Source organism: Danio aesculapii, chromosome 3 (genome assembly GCF_903798145.1).
Source record: "Danio aesculapii chromosome 3, fDanAes4.1, whole genome shotgun sequence".
NCBI classification, from domain to species: Eukaryota; Metazoa; Chordata; class Actinopteri; order Cypriniformes; family Danionidae; genus Danio; species Danio aesculapii.
In genome coordinates, this window is record NC_079437.1 from 46,653,728 (window position 1) to 46,670,979 (window position 17,252).

At 36.4% G+C, this 17,252-nt stretch overlaps 1 protein-coding gene across 2 annotated transcripts in view; it reads left to right on the top strand.

Moving 5' to 3' along the window:
• Positions 1-17,252, top strand: part of aatka (apoptosis-associated tyrosine kinase a) — a 126,872-nt gene that overhangs the window by 24,904 nt on the left and 84,716 nt on the right. Inside the window, exon 1 of one of the 2 annotated variants that reach the window (XM_056454133.1) lies at positions 11,675-12,004. The exons of the other annotated variant lie outside the window; for it this stretch is intronic. The gene's annotated coding sequence lies outside the window, so the exon portion shown is untranslated. Of the gene's footprint in view, positions 1-11,674; positions 12,005-17,252 lie in introns of those variants that run through there. 2 annotated transcript variants of the gene reach the window in all.

A 17,252-nucleotide genomic window follows, 5' to 3' on the forward strand; every position in this document is an offset into this window, starting at 1 on the left:
CAAACAAACAAATAAATATATATATATATATATATATATATATATATATATATATATATATATATATATATATATATATATATATATATAATAAAAACCCGGATTGAATTTTAAATGACAAATGACAGTTTTAAAGGCTGTGTGTTAAAATAAATCACACTAAATTATGTGTGATTTTTATATTGTTTACCTCTGTTGGTCAAAGTAGTATTATAATCAAATAACTTGATGGAACAGGGAAACACTTTATACTTATGGCATTTAATTAATAAGAAAAACATGCCCATCTAAAATCAGCAAATGAATCTCAACAGTGGTGACAATAAACAAAAAGCTTCATGTTATAATGCGTTCCGCATGCACCAATCTAAACTGAAACTGCTGATTCTGTTCGTGCAGTTTTTTAAAAGGTTGCTCTGCTGAGATTTTAATAGATTTTATGTTTTATTTTAGTTGATTTCATCTAAAGATGTGACTGAAGTCAGTCTTAGTTTTGTGTTTCTCTTCAGTGAGGATTCAACATCTAAATCTCAATAGTAGTGACAATACACAAAAGGCTTCATGTTGTAGTGCAGTCCGGGTGCACCAATCAACACCGGAACTGCTGATGCTTTTTGTGCAGTTTTGAATGATCCTCTGCTCAGATTTTGAGAAATTTTATTTGTTTTATTTCAGTTGATTTTATCCAAGGCTCTGACTGAAGTCAGTTTTAGTTTTCTGATTCTCTTCAGTGATTCTGCATGTTAAAAAGGTGTTAATGATTGCTCATTATCAGAAGGTGTCTGGTGCATATGGAGAGAAAAAGAGTTTGTCTTCTACAGGTGGTATGTCAAGCCCTCTCACCTGGGCGAAGCACACAAAGAACTGTACCGTGTTTTTGGCCATGTTGATAAGAAAGTGTTTAGTTAGTACGGAGGGAGAAGATTGTGTCCTACACACTGTGTTAATGATTGCTTGCTCCCCATCAGTTGTCACAGTCCTGCTGATTACTGTGGTTATCAGAACCATGGGTTGCCAATGCCATTGTGCTGAACTAGTGGTTCACTGCTTTGCAACATAAAAAAAGAAACTTGCTGATTATGTTCCTGTTTGTTCCACCCTCATTCAACCTTCACCAAGAAACATTCCTTCCCCAGAATCACCATGTGGTTCAATGTGTTCATTTCTGTCAGCCGCTTTAACGCCCAGTAGCAGTTCTGCTCTCTCTCTCTCTCTCTCTCTCTCTCTCTCTCTCTCTCTCTCTCTCTCTTTAGTTTGACAGAAGGCAGCTGTCAGCATCAGTTCTTCTTCAGGGCAATGAACAGACCACAGCACTTTTCCACTGATTCAGCAATGGCTGTTTAATGAAAAGAATGCTTTTTGTTTACTTTTGTGTGTTCTGCAAAGGCCACGATAAGGGCTGCTGGAATCTGTACACTTTTTTCAAATATTCTGTACTGATCGGGAGAAAGCTGCACAAATATGGCAAATTGGGTTGTAGTTTGGAGCAGAGCAAACTACAGTAACTGAATGCATTACTGACTCTGCATAATTCAAACAGCACTGCTCGAGTGCACAGGAGACTCATCTCACATTAGATTCTAATAGAGCTTGCTGGTGCCATTGCTAAGCTAATTACAGCATGTGTATTAAAATATTATTTATTATGTTAAGTGATTTTTTTTTTCATTGATGTAATCAAACTCTTGTTTGCAGTTTTGTTATTTAACTGTATTCCATATAGGCACTGTTGAGAAAAGTTGACTATTGAGAAACAAAGTGCTGAAATGCCTGTTATAGAAAAGTGTTTCAGAGACTGTCAAAATATGTGGATATGATGCACACAATTGGCTGTTGGTTCCTAAGCATTCAGCCATAATATCATACCTGTCAGCATTGGGATGTAATAAAATAAGGGATATGCCCACCATAATAAGTAATTCCATCGACCCGACCCCCCCCCCCTTTTTTTTTTAAAGTCCCCAAATTACTAAATATGTTTATTTGGAGAGGTTTCATTGTAAAAAGACTTATTACTGAGTTAAATGGTCAATAATATGTTTAATTATTATTTTTTACAAAAGAAAATTAAATAGTATACATTAGCAGCAAATACATTAGCAAATTGTTCAACTTATTAAAATTAATAGCTATTATAATGAAATAGAATCAAGCTATCAAATCTCATTAGCCGTTTCTTCACTGTATAACTTACACATTCAGATTAAAGAGCAAGAATGAGTCTCTTATTTATTTAATAAGAACCCAAAACCCAGACTTTTGCTCCGCTTCAAATTGCGTGTACAGAATCCGTTTGGGAAACAGCGTCTATTTATCACTATGGAGCCCGTCACCTGACCGTCATGCACCACTATATGACTGTTTTGAGGATTGCATATGAAGGGGAGATGACACCTGTGATGAAAAGGAAAGTGAATCCTGCCATTTTTAAATTTATTTCGAAGTCTTTCTATGCCCAAACAAAGCGAAAGCACAGAACAGACTCACATTTAGGAGCAAGGGCGGCCCCTGGTGGTTCAGCGGTATGGGTTACTTATAGGGGGGGCTCGGTTTATTTGTCACCCTTCAGAGAAAGACTGAAAATACAGGAGAAATACGGGAAAATACCTTTACAGGATGATAACGGAATAGAACTGTAAAATACGGGAGAGTCCCGGGAAAAACGGGAGGGTTGACAGGTATGCATAATATACAACTTTCATATTGCTGCAAAGTTGTAAAAAAATCCTTTTCTTGTAGTGCCTGATAGTGGTGTGGTGTTTAAAAAAACATTAATCTGGAATTTAAAAGGATAGTTCACCCAAAAATTTTAATTCTGTCTTGATTTAGTTACCCTTGATTGGTTCCAAACCAGTTAAAGTACTTTTGTTTTGTTAAGCACAATGGTTGCAGGTTTCCAACATTCTTCAATATATCTTATTTTGTGTTCAACAGAACAAAATAACTTGAACTGGTTTGCAACTAGTCAAGGGTGAGAAAATGACGATGACAATAAAATTTTACATTAAATTTTCCATAAAATTTCTTATGTCAGTAATGTTTTGTGCAACTGACGTAACGCTGCTTTAGTGATCTTGTGACCTTGCCAAAAGGATATATATCAGAGCAACGGTGCAATGTTCATGAACTCTTACTGGGTTATACTTAAAAAATATTTTTAAATTATTATTATTTTTTTTTTACTGTACGGACCCAGTGACAGCTATAGTACCAGTTTTATACGTTATTCATGGGAACCAAACACTTACGCTACGCTCGCCACCATATTTGTGTCCGATATGATCACACTCAACCACAGCCACAACCATTTAAATGAGACTAAATGAAATAGGTATTTTAGTAATGAATAAACTAGGACTGTGCGATTAATCGAAATCGAATCGCAATTTGAAATTAGCTAATCTCAAGAGGTTGCGTATATATATATATATATATATATATATAGAGAGAGAGAGAGAGAGAGAGAGAGAGAGAGAGAGAGAGAGAGAGAGAGATTATATAATTTCCCCCACCAAGAGCAAAGTCTTACTAGCCAATTGAGTGAGTGCACTTTCGTTCTGCCCCATAAGAATTGCGCAATCGAACTATATGCGGAACACCTACAATAAAACAAACAAACAAGAACATGCGGACAAGTGGGATGATGGCGTCTGCATTAACAGACAAATTAATATCAAAGAAAAACAGCACGTCAGTAATACAGGAATATTTTGCTTTCAAAGCCACAGACACCAAGCAAAAACAGGTCATTTGTAATAACTGTCGCAGAATTGTCACCATAGCATTAGGAAATACAACAACCAGCACCTAAAAAAGCACCACAGGTGGCTATATGAGGAGTGTCTTGCTAAAAAGTCAACTAAAAACATTACCATATACACTTAATATAGTAGCTAGCAACAGCAAAGTACAATTTCAGTTGTTTACGAGTTGTTTGCAGCTGTTACACCATATGAAAAAACATCATGAAGGCACTAGGAGATAACTAATGCCATAACTGATTACTGTTCGCTTTAGAGAAATATTAGCATTTAATTTTTAAGTTTATTTATAAACAATAAATTTTAAATAAATGTTAAAGTAAGTTAATATCTTTTCAGTTCCTTTTTTAACTAACATATACTGCATTTTAGCAGTAAGAAGCACAGAATATTGAGCTGAATCGTACCTACAAAATTAAATCGCAAATCAAAATCGGAATATCTTTAAAAAATAAACAAATAAATAAATGAATTAATAATAAAAAAGATATTAGATAGATTAGATACCTCGAATTGTGTTTTGTTCTTTCAAATATGTGACCTGCCTCAACGTCCTTTTCTGTAAATTTATTCACGGCTTCACTACTGTTTGCCATGGCCACACACTTTAGGAGATAAAACCTATTACTAGTGATCAGAAAACTCACCCAAAAACAACAGTATTTAAAGAAAACACATTCTGGTGATCTGCTGAACCTTAAAGTCTAGTAATAACCTCCAACACTGGTGAAATGCATATCTAAATTGTTCATAATCCACTCCAAACAGCAGTGAAGCTCTCAGGGCATTTACAGTAAAGACTATCACTACTACACATCGGGATGTGCTTATCATTCAAAGTGTATTTGAAGATTAACTGTACCTGATCACAGAAAGTGATGTAGATCTCAGGAATTAACACATGACATCTACAATATTTATTTGTGTCATAAACACAGCAGATCGTACATGGCGCCCGCATGTTTCTTACACACAGACCCACATGAGGGAGAACAACACATAAGTGCGTCAACAAATACAGAAAACAGATCCCAGGGCATTTCTGGACAGGTCGCTCACCACAGCGATCTACAGTACATGTGACTGACAGTTTGTTAATTAAATTAGATTACAATCCAGCACTACAGTATACACGTTTGTATTTTTTATGACAATGAAAAACCAACAAGTAGCAGCAAACTCCATTTTAGGTCGTGCAAATAAGAGTAAAATATTGTTTAATATTTAAAGGGCTATTTTATTTGTTTAACCATAATTATAACAAAAACATTGTGCTTTTAATCAGTAAGTCAAGCGGTGCGCTTTATGCTGTCTTCACAAAGAGCTAACATTAGACTAGTAGTGGAAGCATGATCACGGAACTGGATAGCCTGTTGGTAAAGCATTATTGTCAATTGCATCAGGACACATTTATGTAAATGAAAAGTTTTTAGTTTTACTGACGCTACTGAAGCAACATAACTTAATTCAGCTATTTCAGCACCACAGCAGATTGACAGCATAGTACAGTTTGGTCACAAAAATGGTGGCCACACCACTGTGTGAAATCACAATGAACCTATGGATTAGTACATAATGTTGAAAAGCAAGTTCAGTAAAATGTGAGTAAACACATTATAATTTAGAACTGTTAAGTAAACTTAATATTTATAATTGTGCTCAAAGTTCGTTTAATTAATAATTTTAAGGTAACATGTTTACTCACTTTTAACCCTCAGGGTTCTGAGGTGATTTTGGGGCCCCTAAGATGTTTTGACATGCCCTGACATTTGTGCTTATTTCAGCTACTTATTACATAGTATTACATGGCCAAAATGTATTTTATTTGTATTCAGCACAAACTGTGCTACAATAATATGTGAGAAATATTGACATACATGCTTGCATTTTTTTGAAAATGCATTGAATTATGCATGGTTAGTAAGTTTTGGAGAAAAAAATTTAGCTGAAATAATGTTAAAAAACACACTGAATGTGCCTGAACAAGACTTTTGAGTAACCAGTCTTATAGGCTAGGATATTTACTTACCAACTATGTGAAAATTATTCTGTTCCCTCATTCAAAGAAAACATTACAATGAATTACATTTTGTTAAGTCTGTTTTGGCTCATCTCAGCTCTATGCATGAGTAAAAATGGACATAAATAATTCAACTAGAGACAAAAAGAGACTCTTCCACACACCCACCAAGAAAATTGTAAAGCAATGTCCAGCTGCAAAAGCTAGCCCAAACTAAATGCTTGTTGTATTACTTGCTGTATGACTATTCGGTATCGGTTCAGTAATAATCTTAACCAGTTATTGTGTTCTGACGTCATTTATCTCATATGCGCTATGTCGCTGTAGCTTACTATGGTGAGGGAGGTGAGCACGAGTATTTACAGCGCTCTAACTACGTAAAAACGCAGAAACTGTGCACAATTTCATGGCGTGTGTGTTTGCTGGATCAGTCTTTCACTGAATTGAACCGAATCGATGGCATGATAATCGTAACCGAACCGTGAGACCAGTGTAGGTTCACAGCTCTATACAGCATGCACAAAAATATATATTTGAAATGGTATAAACTGCGTTTGCAAAACTGTTGTAATAAAAAATTTCTTGTGCATTAATCCAGCATTTAATAATAATTTCTGAATGACTCTGAGACACTGAAGTAGCGTAAGGACAAAAGCTTTAAACACAAGAATAAATAATATTTTTAAACATGTAAAATGACTTTGAATGAAAATAATATTTTAAGACCTTTTGTATAAACTTTGCCCCAATAGTTGCAGCCTTAGTTAACTTTTTAAAAACTTTAATAGGTTCAACTACTGTAAAATAAAAAACATGTATAACATGCATCATGTTGTGAATAAAGCAGCATCAGATCACGGTGGTTTGTGAGGTTAAATGGGTCATAATTTTAACTTGTTCCTGAATGAAAATGAAACAACCTTTCTAGCCAGTCCGCTATGTTTGTTTGTGGGCGTGCATGAGTTCAGGCATTGTAAAGTCAACTGATTGCTTTAAAAGCCACTGGTTTACTCACTTTTTAAAGCAATCATTGAAACGACTCTGAGTCGATACTGTTTTTTCTTTTTTTTGACAAACAATAGTTTAGGGGTGGCGCAGTTGATAGCGTTGTCGCCTCACAGCAAGAAGGTCGAAGTTTGCATGTTCTCCCTGTGTTCTCGTGGGTTTCTTCCGGGTGCTCCGGTGTAGTAGAGGGGAATTGGGTAAGCTAAATTGTCCGTAGTACATGTGTGTGTAAATGAGAGTGTATGGGTGTTTCCCAGTGATATCCCAACATATGCTTGATAAGCTGGCGGTTCATTCTGCTGTGGCGACCCCTGATTAATAAAGGGACTAAGCTAAAAAGAAAATGAATGAATGAACACTGATTTAAACTTCAGCTGGATGTTTTCATTCACTTTGAGCTGTGTTACACACTGTATGTAAGGTAAAAATAAAAACATAATAGGGGCTCTTTAAGTAAAGTCACCTATTCTCTTCAAAAGCAACATGTCTGCTCACCTTTTAGCTAAAGTCAACTAATGGCTTTGAAATTTAGTTTACTCTAGGGATGCACCAATCCCGATACTTGGATCGGATATCGGTTCAATACTGAATATTTTTGCTAGATCGGGTATCGGCCAGCTGGTACCGATCCATATCCAATATTGCACGTGGGCTATATTCTGTGTAATTTATAAGCCAACAAAAGCCATGAAGGTAGTTTATTATAAGGCACTAGAAAGTTGTCTTGTAGGCCTACTATATCCTAAATGTTTTGAAGCCATTTTATAGTTTAATGTGAAGCACAGATGAATATTCACATGGTTAAATTCATATGTAGTTCAGCACTTCCCGCTGCTGCGCCTGTCAATCATTCTCCATTCATTCACAATTCAAACTGCGTGTTGCGTTCATGACCATTTGACTCCAAGACTATTTGTTCCTGTTAATATAAGTAATCAGTGGAGAAATGCATTTAGTTTTGCATTAAATGGGTTAATTTTGACCTGCAACATGGACATCATTACTGTTTGCAAATCATGTTGCACTGTGTCTGAATGCTGTGATCAGCAGATCGCATTCACAACACTGGAGTAGGATTATTACCAGCTCTTCACACACAAAGTAGGCCTACCTGAAACTTTAAATTAGAAAAGGCTCAATAATACATTGGAAAGATCCTCAACGCACTCATTCTCTCCTTTGTGCTGCTGTTTTAAAAGTGCCTGTATACTGGAGGGCTGCGCGCTGTGTCTCAGTGATGCAAGCGCTTCATTCAGCACCGGCTCATGCGCTGCTCCATAAGATTATTCTTACAATAAGTTTCTGTTCTCTCATCATTCCGACTGAGTTTATTCTTTCGATCTGAATACTTTAAGTGCTGCGAATAGTTTGTAAAGCCTGGCTCATTGTGGTCAAAGTAGGTGATTAAATTAATCAAAGTGAAACTGAAGGCCAGGCGCATATGAATTGTCATTAACCGAAAATTATTTAGCCTAATATAAGCTACTCTAAAATTGTGAATATTTCACTGTAATTTTATAGATATACACATATATTAAAATTTTATTTAACAGACCTGTTTGTCAGATTGCGTGCTGAAGCATATAAGCGGACCTTGTTTTGAACTTCACCTCAAATGTTCTTGTTTACTTTGTAGATAACTGACCAACAAAAATACATTAAAATAACCAACAAACTATAACAAACAAAATTTGTTCAAAAAGACAATTTTTTAGACAAAAAAAAATAAATAATTCAGACATGCTTTCAGTTTCTCCATCTCACTCGCGGCGAGTTTAGGCGAGGGAATTTTTGTTAAGTAAAACTGACCTCAGACGGTTTAGTTTAGTCTGCTTTAAACCTGCAGGAAAATATCAGGCTTTGCTAAGGCTGATTATTTTACCAACGATTAGGGTCAATAGTGGTAGCCTATTACAGATTTTAAAGAAAAATCGTAATATTAAAAAGGAAACATAAGCTGGTCCACAACAGATCATATCAATGTCAAAATGAATGATCAAATAATGTAGCCCATAGTTTATAGCAAGCATCATGTTTTAGTTTGATTGTGCCATATGTCATATACAGCAGGCCTACAGGTCTGTTATTTTTACTAAAGAAGATATATTATTTGAGTTTATCACCAGAACTATAGAAACTGTATTACGTTAATAAAAAAAAAAAAACGGCACAGTAACGGGATTGGATCTGTATCGGTCGATACTTGGTATCGAGATTAATTCGGTTCTAATAAAAATGATATCGGTGCATCCCTAGTTTATGCACTCTTTAAGTAGTCAACTAATAACCTTAAAAGCAAAATGTTCAGTAAATTTTTGAAGTCAACTAATGGTTTTAACAGCAATAGGCTTACTCAATTTTAATCAATTGCCTCAAAAGCAATGGGTTAACTCACTTTTTCAAAGTCAACAAGTTGTTTTTTACAGTATACATTTTGTACGTTCTTCACAGCTTCATTAGCTACATAGTCTGATTGTCAACATGACACTTATGGGAATTTCACTATGTTTGTGGGCATATCCAGAGTTTGATGGTTCTCAAAGTCCAAGAAGGCCAAACTGGTACAAATGTGAATCACTCCCCACATCCCACCCCATACTAGGCCCAGTATTCTTCCCTAAATGTCAGTTGTCCTGCGTTGCCATTGTCTCAGCTAGAGTCTGATGTTCTCTGCTCTATATCAGTGTGTAAAGGTCAATTCTGTCGTGGAGTTGAACGAGTGCCTCCATTAACGTTCCAGTGCTCATTGTTTATCCTCTGATTCCTACTGATACAAGCTCATCCACTGAAGCAAATGCAGCTGCATCTTGTGTTTTCGAGCCAGTGAGAGAAAGAGGAAAAATGTGCTGCCTGTTCAGATGACCTCACACAGCAGTGTCTGATGAATAATGTTCCCTTTCTGAAATGGTGGTGTTGTTGTTGTTATCTAAAAACTAAAACAATTGGTTTTGGTTATTGAAAATAAGAAAGTAAAAAAATAAAAACAACATATAAATATAAGATGAAAAATTATTTAAAAACTGAAAACAAACGCATTAAAATAATTGTAAAAAATCCACTTTAACTTTTAATATTTATATAAAAAAGTTAATAACACTGCATCACATCTCTTCATTAGCGGAGGTTTTATTCCATTAGTGTACAGATTTTATTTTTTTTACTATGTACATACATTGTACAGACATCGACAAACAAACTGAAACAGACATAAACATTTACAAACACAAACAGGCATAAACACAAAACAGACGCAAAAAAACAAGCAGACCCAAGCAGACTTAACACAAACAAACTACCACAAACAAATACAAACACAAACTTGAACACACAAAAAGCAAACAGACACAAACAGAAACAAGCACACGTGAATACAAAACAAGCAAATCTGTCACAAACTGTCACAATTGCAAACAAAAACTAAAAACAAACACACTAGAAACACACAAGCAGACAACAGACAAGCAAATACAAAAACAAACAAACAAGCTAACAAACAAATACAAGCAAACCCACAGACACAAGCAAATACAAACTATTAAGCAAACACACAGACAAACAATCAAATAAACAAACAAACAAATGCAACCAAATAAAAGAACCAACAAACATACAAAAACAAGCAAACCCACAGACACAAGCAAATACAAAGACCAACAAACACACACAAGGAAACACATACTATTAAGTAAACACACAGACAGACAAACAGACAAACAAACAAACAGACACAACCAAATACAAACCCAGAAAAAAATAACAAACCCAGACAGAAGCAAATACAAACCTAAACAAACACACACAAGCAAACACATACTATTAAGTAAACACACAGACACACAAACAGACAAACAAACACAAGCAAATACAAACTTAAACACACACAATCAAACACATACATTTAAACAATCACACAGACAAACAAACAAACAAACACAACTGAATACACAAAACAACAAACACAAGCAAATACAAACTTAAACAAACAAACACACAAGCAATCACATACAATTAAGCAAACACACAGACAAACAGACACAACCAAATACAAAAACCAACAAACACAAGCGAACCCACAGACACAAGCAAATACAAACTTAAACACACACAACCAAACACATACTATTAAGCAAACACACAGACAAACAAGCAAACATTCACCACCAAATACAAAAACCAAGAAACAAACACACACAAGCAAAGCCACAGACACAAACAAATACAAATTTAAACAAACAAACACACTCAAGCAAACACATAGACAACCAACCAAACAAACAAACAAACAAACAAACAAACAGACAGACAAACAAACAAAAAACAAACCCACAGACACAAGCAAATACAAACTTAACCAAACACACACACACACACACACACACGCACACGCACGCACACACACACACATACACACACACACACACACACACACACACACACACACACACACACACACAGACACAACAAAAAGCAAACAGACAAAAAACAAACCCAATTAAGCAAACACAAATGCAAACAAACACAATCTCAGACAAACAAGCACAAGTACATATATACCCAAACACACAAACCAATAAACACAAACAAAATAGAAACAAACCAAACATACAGAAACAAGCTAACATACACAGTCAGACACCTAACAAACAAACAAACAAACAAACCAACAAACCTGCAAGCAAGCAGACATCTTAAGCCAATGCATTTTGCGTTAGTGTCAACACTGGCACATCTCCAACCATGTAAAGCTGTCAGCAGCTGGTCACAGCAGTGAAGGGCATTGTTGTAGTGCGTGGCTACGCTTGCGTGCTTTTAAAGCGTACAAACACAAGGGAAGGAACAGCTCAGCTGGAAACCTATGCTATGCTGAGCCAGGAGAAGGATGGGTGCGTGTACATGAGAACAACACCAAGAGAGAGATGGAGGCTAAAAATAGGCGCACAGGTGGCCCTTCCTCCCCTCCGAGCTTCCTTCCTATCAAGCATCAGCAATTGTTAAAATATGAGCTCTCTGGCAGACACTGTCCACTCGTAGCAGAGGACGAGGCTGTAACTTACTGATGCCACAGAAAGCGTTGAGCCACAGCTTCATGAAGCCCAGCTCTTGTCCTGAAGGCCTGGGAATTAATGTCCACGTCTGAAGGTCTGTGGGGAGTCATGTGTCTTTTTGGACAACACCTATTTACTCTACTAAATTTCAAGGACCTCCGGGGTTGTTTTTGGTAGGTTTTTATTCTAAAAAAATATTTATCTACAGAGTATGAATGAGTACAAAAGAGTTGTGGCAAATAAGATGAAACCATTTGTTATACTTAAAGTAAGCTGCGGTGAGGTCATTGTATTATGAAGTAAATCTTCACGTGTCATAATAGAAAAGATTCCTGGTGCTTTCGTATGCAGTTCTGAACATTACAGTATGTTGGAGTTATGACCTAAAAGGCTCTGCTCCATCAGCTTTCTTATTCACACTTTCTCTCATTCATCTGCTTCACCTCCTGCTTAATCGTGTCCTGAAGAATGAATCCGTCTGTTCTTCCTTACAGTTTTTAATGTGCTTTTTTTATTCACCTTAATCTCTACATACGAGCAGGCATATCCATTTGAATTTTTTTGGCTCAAGACTTCCCCATTCACTTCCATTTATTTTTAGAGGTTAAAAACAGCTCATTACGCTTCTTGATGTTGCAAACTGATATTTTCTTATTATATTATTCTACTTTGTTTGTATAGTCATGCAAACATTTAGTAGCTTGACCGTTTCCTGACGTTTATTATTCTCAGTCATTTCTCCCATAGGCAACTAAATCGGAAGTTCTAAAACAATCGCAAAAATGAGTGCACATCTGCATTGAAGAATAAGGTCAATAATCTTTAAGCTGAATTAACTTGCCGCTTCATTCCCATTTCATTTGTTTTATGCCTAATACACTAAAACCTAATCCCAATTCTATTTTTGTACCCCTTCCCCTTGGCCCTTAAAACCAAGTGTGAAGGGGATGAGCTTCAAAATTTACTCCTAAGAATAGGGACAGCACTACAGCACCTGGACACGTCATCATATGTCATCACAATCTCTTGCTTCATCTGAGATCGACGATCGTGACTGCTGTAGTTATTCCAGTTGCGTTATTTATTGGTGTTTATCATCAAGATATCACTGAAGTCATATATTATGTTATTATAACCATCTAATGTGGCAATCAGATTGCAACTATACTGCGCATTTACAGTACACAGTGGCCATATTCATTTATGTAAACACATGAAAACAACACTAACATTACAGCAGACACTGTAAAAAGCTCATTCCCAGCCACTAGGCTTTTCTGACAGGGTATTCCAGTGTCATCGAATGTCAGAATGTTGTGGGACTGCTGTACAGGAGTTATTATTAGGGATTATAGATCGCGAAATTTAGCAATTTTTATTTTTGCGTTTTTGTTTTTTTTAAGCATGACAGTAAAACACAAATGCGGTTATGAATATATTAAAATATGTTCTTGTTTGTTGGAAAAATTCGTAATAATGACAAAAAATACTAATTTGTGGATCTCCTTACTTCCGGATTCATCAATACTGCCATTGTGGCTGGTGTATTCTGGGAAATTTTCTTACCCCTTGGCTTCAAGAGTGGTCCTGAAAAATCTTCGTTCGAAAGGCTATTGACGCCTTCCACTTAGCCCTACGCCTTCAAGCTAAAGACAATTGAGACACCAGGGGTAAGGGGAAGGGCAAAGGGGTAGAATTGGGATTGGGCATAAGGGTGCTTCACACTAGCACGTTTGGTCTGCACCCAGGTTCGCTTGACATCAGAGTAAGGTACGTTTAGCTAGTTTGAACGTGGCTTCTGGTCTCGGGTGCTCATCCACGAACCGTACCCGTGTTCGCCTGAAAGAGGTGGTCTGGGGTATGGTTCGTGTGAACTCTGGTACGGTTCACTTCTGATAGAATGCAATCGTACCAAATAACGGAAGTGAACTGCCAATTGTACAACAAACTTTAGTTTTCATAATGTTCATTCATGTCTGTGTATCACCAAAGTCCCTTTAAGGCAAGCCATTTCACTCGGTGGCCATTTTTGAAACACCTCTCGGGCAGTATACTCGGGCATTCGGTCTGAATGGGGAAACACCAAATTCTCCAAAACTGTTTGCCAAGCTTATGATTACATTGCATATTTGGAATCACCAATAAAATTAAGCTTCAACTGTCTCTTTAAGTTTAGTTTCTAAACATGCGAATCAAACAAAATCGGCATATTTTCAGGTTGTCAAAGCTAATGTACATGCGCACTCAAAAGGAATGAGATCTCGATACCAACCTCATTTATGGCAGTGTTACACATTATAATCCTCTGAATAACGCTTTGTCTGATAGCACTGCTCTTCTGAAGTAATTCACAACTTGGTCTTGATGGTGAATCTCCTCCAGAAATGACAGCCCCTCTTTGTTTACAAGTTTGTGGGTGTTCAAGTAGTTTCTGTCATGTGATGTGCATTTGACAGGATGGAGTGTATCTCGCGTTTGTTTTATACAGAATACGTAACCAAAAACCTTTGATTTCAAGTGCACTTGGTTGATTTAAAAGTAGAGATTTTAAGCTTTATGTGGATATATTTCCTTTGACTGTATATATTTCCTATGAAGCAAGTATTCACTGAGGTTCCAGTGTATTTGTTGACCACCAGACTGTCATAAAAACACATGTCTACTCCGAGCTTTTTTTTTAACGTCAGTCTATAACAATTGCTGATTGGCTCCTGTACTAGTAGGCGGGGCTTCATTGCCATATTGACCGTTACACTTTTCCCCATTCAAAGCTATACAAGTGCCATGTCTTTGGTATCACCTACCTTGGCGACAAGCGGGACTGACCCAGTGCAAATAGTGATAATGTCTGCTTGTCCTCACCAAAAACGACTTCTGCAGACATCGTGTGATGTTATGAACATTTTTCATATTTTTTTGCAGCAGATAAAGCAAGTGGCTCTCTGTATTTTGATTTTGGTAACAAAAGCAAAAGATTCAGTAAAAGCAGAATGACCGTGATATACAGACATCTCCATTTTGCTGCACTGCTTTCGTGACCGAACTTAGGAACAGCTGTACACAAAACAGCAGCTTAATGACGCAAGTGTACCGGGGTTCAGAAGGGAAAGAAAGATGGTGTGAACACCGGCTGAGGAAGTGGCAAGGGTGTGGGGGGCAGTTGAACCTGGGTTTGGTCCAGGCAATTGAAGCAAGTGTGAAAGCACCTTAAAACATCTAAAGCAAAACATACTATAAAGTGGTCTAAAAACTAGTAGTTTTACAAGTAGTAGTTGTACAAGTAATATTATTTTGGTGTTTTCATTTAGGACATTTAAGGCCATGTCCACACTAATACATTTTCTTTAGCCTTTTGGCCTTTCATCCACACTGTCACAATGTTTTTAGCCAATAATTTATTATTATTATTATTATTATTATTATTATTATTATTATTATTATTATTATTATTATTATTATTATTATTATTATTTTATTTGCAATATGGACTATCAAAATGGAGGCTTTCGAAAATGATTACCCATTTTTAGTCATGTGACTTATTTTGCTAAAATTGTGGGTGGCATTGTACAAAAGTCCTTTTGGATTGCTCTTCGTTTTGACTGAGTTGTTAAAGATTAATGTGAGATTGTGATTTTGCCTTAAAAACAATCTTCGCATAATTCAAAATAAAATAGACTGATTGATGCGATGCTCTGCATTTGGTTGTAAGAGTAAGATGTGCCTGTGTTAGAGGGTAAAATGTTGATGAAAAAGATGCACTGCAAAAATGTGTTTCTTGCTTAGATTTTTTGTCCTGTTTCTAGTCCAGATATCTAAAAATTCTTAAATTAAGAAGCATTTTCTAGACAAATGAAACCTATAGTCTTGTTTTAAATAATCAGTGGTGGAAAGAGTACTGAAAAAAATCATACTCAATTAAAAGTACCATTACTTGCATAAAAAAACGAGGTGAAAGTAGAATAAAAGTATCTGTTGTAGATATTACTCAAAGTATAAGTAAAAAGTAGCCCTTTCAAAAGTACTCAAGAGCAGTGGTTCTCAAACTGGGGGTCGCAGAGTATTTTCAAGGGGTCGCGAGTGTGATTTAAAAATTGTGTAATTTTCAGTGATTATAATAAACATTTTTCAGTATTACAAATGAAAGCTAATATTTACAGATTTTTTAAAAATATTACTGATAAATTCATAAAGTATTTAGGACACATTCAGGCAGAATGCACCTTTGTACTTGAAACGCAGCGCTCAGGAACAGTTTAAAACTTGTCATGTCAACTTGCCGCAGTAAACAAAGCCAAGTGGTGCTCAAAGCCCGCAACGCTTGCCCCGCCTTCGCGCTCTTCTTATTGGCCCGCTGCTCTAAGAACTGAACACGATTGGATTGGCTGAAAGCAGCTGTCAATCACTCAGTCAACGCCTCCTGTCTACAGATGACAGGAGCTACAACCGCGAAAATGTAAAGTGCTGAAGATGAGAATGAAAACAACACTGACAGATTTTGTCTTAGAAACACCTAAACAACAAATAATGGCACATCTGATTACTGATCATGTGCTGAATGTTAATCCACCATCTACATTTTTTGAAGAGTGGATAAAAGACTTCCATTGGCTATGTCCGCTATGAAAATAACTAAAGCATTCACTGTAAAGCCTGTGGGACGGAATTTTCAGGTAACTGTTTGCCACATCTACACATTTTAAGCACGATAGGTTCTATTTAATCCTTTGTTTAATCGCCAGATAATGTCAGCCGTGCAGCTATATGTAAAATTTAACACCACATACACCATCTTGCGCTGACTAAGGTTAAACTAATATTGCAGCTCATGAAAAGAGCGGTATTGCTATTAAAATGACCCATGCATTTAATAAGGTATATGTCAAAAGCATCTGTGCAATATCAGACACCACCCGTGAGAACACAGCGCAGTTATCGTTAACTGATTCATTTATGAATTCATGTCAAGCAGTGCATGCAGGGCCGGTGAGCGGTCCGTCCGTGACATCTTTTGGTCACTCAATTATAAAATGATATAAAAATGTCTTTTCTTGTGATAACGGGATTTCATTGAGATATATTTTCCTCACGCATGCATATATATATATTTTTTGCTTGTTAGTTTTGATTAGTGTTGGTTTCAAATGCAATAAATCTGTTTATAAAACTTGTAACAGTGCGATAATTGGTGGGAGCCACTAAATTTTGGCTGGTGCGCCTACATTTTTAAAGTTAGGAGCACCAGTACTACCAAGCAAAAATGTTAATTTCGAGCCCTGTAATGTATAGCAAATATAGTTAAAATAGTGTGAACAGCTTAAAAAAGGTTATTTTTATTGTTTGTATATGGTTTGGTAGTGGGGGGTCGCGAGTTCTTGACGGTCTTACATTGGGGGTCGCTGGTTTAAAAGTTTGAGAACC